Genomic DNA, 2,375 nt, shown 5'->3' on the forward strand with positions numbered 1-2,375 from the left:
TGCTCAGCTTATACTCTGGAAGAACCTTGTTGTTGAGTATTTCATTCTCACATACATTTTTCTTTTTTTTTTCAAATTGGAATTCCTCAGAGAGGATCAAAATAAATATTTACATCCCCCAAATATTTACAAATACAAAGCATGAAGTTTTATGCTTATTATCACAATGCTTCTCAATTTGAAATGCTTTCTATTCATCACCATAGCCATATTTTGAAAATGGCATCAAAGCTAAATTATTGATACACATTTACCAAATGCATTGTGAATGAAAAAGGGGCTATGTAATAAACCTGACAAGCTCAGGAGGGCCACATGGCAGGCCTGACAAGTTCAGTGACCAAAAGTAACCACACAAGATGGTCTGATCACAGATTCCTAACTGGGCAGGTCATGACAGGCAGTCATGTTCCAGGCCTACAGCTTCCTTAGCAAAGGTCAATCTTGACCATTAGTGAGCCCTGTCCCTTGTTCTTAGGGACATCCAGGATAACATATCTTTAAAATGTCAGGGCACTTTTATTTCTAGACTCCCTCAAAGGCATAACTGCAGGCACCAGAGCACAAAACCATCAGAGCATGAGTCCACAGAACCCCTCATGATTATCTTGTCCCCTGCATTCTGTATCTATGCACTGTAAATGATGATTATTAACTCTCTTGTATTCGCCAATGTAAAAGAAATATGTTTCTCCATTTTGCTTTTTATCCAGTTCTAGAAATTTCCCCATTTTGCTTTATCCTGCTTTCTTAAACCACCAATGGGATTCTTGTAAGCATTTTTACATTTTCTCCTTTGATTCTAAATGCATAAAAGGAACTGCAAAACCTCCACTCTCTGGAGCATTTTCTCAGTCCATTGAGATCTCGCTTCTGGGCATGTCCTCAAAAATTTGGCTCAAACAAACTCTTACAAAACTTTTCTGTAGGTTTAAACATCCTTTTCTTACTCTTCGAAGAAACCACTTTTTTTTGGAGTGACCATCCTTTGAACTTTATGGTATTTTTGCCTACTGTGACACTTTCTTCTGGCCTATGCCTTGCTGGCAAGTAAGTCATGTTTTTCACTGTGCTGTGATGTCACAGTCCCTGTTTTGTAGTCCCACATTGCTCATTCACTTGCAGTTGAGCCTTCCTCAATAACCCAGGTAGGTGGTCTATGCATGAAGAGCTTCTCAATTTCCATGTCACTGCTGACCAAGAGCCTAATACTCTTACTTATGGGCATCTTTGAGTGCGATGTCCTGATACTTCCACCTTTGGGGAGCATGTTTTATTTTGTAGCTATTTTGATTTTGCATTTTCTAATTTTATTTGTTTGTGTGTCTTTTATTTCTAATTTCTATGGAGGCAAAACAAGTTTTAAGCCCGACTTTTACCAGGTGGTCTTGTGATTTTAAAGAATCTTCACACATTAAAATTCCATTTTTTATGTTATATAATTTTAATAGAAATGCTCATTTTATGGAGAGATGATGTAAAAATTTGAATGATTCTTAGAAGCTTCTTATGCCCTTTTTATTGCCTTTTGATGTGGCTAATTCATTAATAAATGAACTATGGCATGTTTTATCACCTATCATTATTCAACAAAAGAGAAAATTTTTTCAATGAAAATTTTAGAGCAAATTTCTAATTTTCCTTTTCTGAAAAATACATTTAAAAAATTAGATGACCTTGAACTCAATTCAAAATTAAAAATTTACAGCTACTCTTTCAATTTGTTTACTTCCATAAGGGTCCCAAGAAGGTAAGTTTTATTATTATTATTTCTATTTTGTAGACAGGCTGAGTGACATTGAGAGAAACAATGTGGGTTGTCTATGATCACAGCACAACCATTTCATCTCTAGGAACTAGGCGAAAAGCCATTTGTGGTAAATTCTCAGTTGTGAAACATCCCTGTTCTCTTTCTTTCTCTCTTACTGTACTTATTTTTCTTCTTTTCTGTAAACATTTTCAGAGAATTCACTCTCTCCTAGACACTTTAAAAGAGGCTCAGGGAAAAAAAAAAGTCACTTTTCTTTAAAAGTCCTCAATGTAATGGAGAAAAACAGTGTACATACAATATATTCTTATTTGATACGATATGACTAGAGTTATGCCAAGTATGATGTAACTGTTGAGAAAATGTGATGAAGGCTACTTGAGATTGTAGAAAGGAGAAGTGAATGGATAAAGATTTTAAGGGATAAGTGACGCTTTGAGCTGAGGCTTCGAAGGCCAAGTAGAGAAGAAAGGAAATGCTGTAGGGAAGAGAGAGCACAAGTTAAGGAAGGCAGGAGATTGTCAGGGTGTGGTGTCATGCCCTGTATCACTGAAAGACGGGATAGTCGGGGGAGGGCTACTCAAGAGATGCTCAGTGAATTCAGCAG

This window comes from Pteropus alecto, unplaced genomic scaffold, assembly GCF_000325575.1.
Source record: "Pteropus alecto unplaced genomic scaffold, ASM32557v1 scaffold33, whole genome shotgun sequence".
NCBI lineage: Eukaryota > Metazoa > Chordata > Mammalia > Chiroptera > Pteropodidae > Pteropus > Pteropus alecto.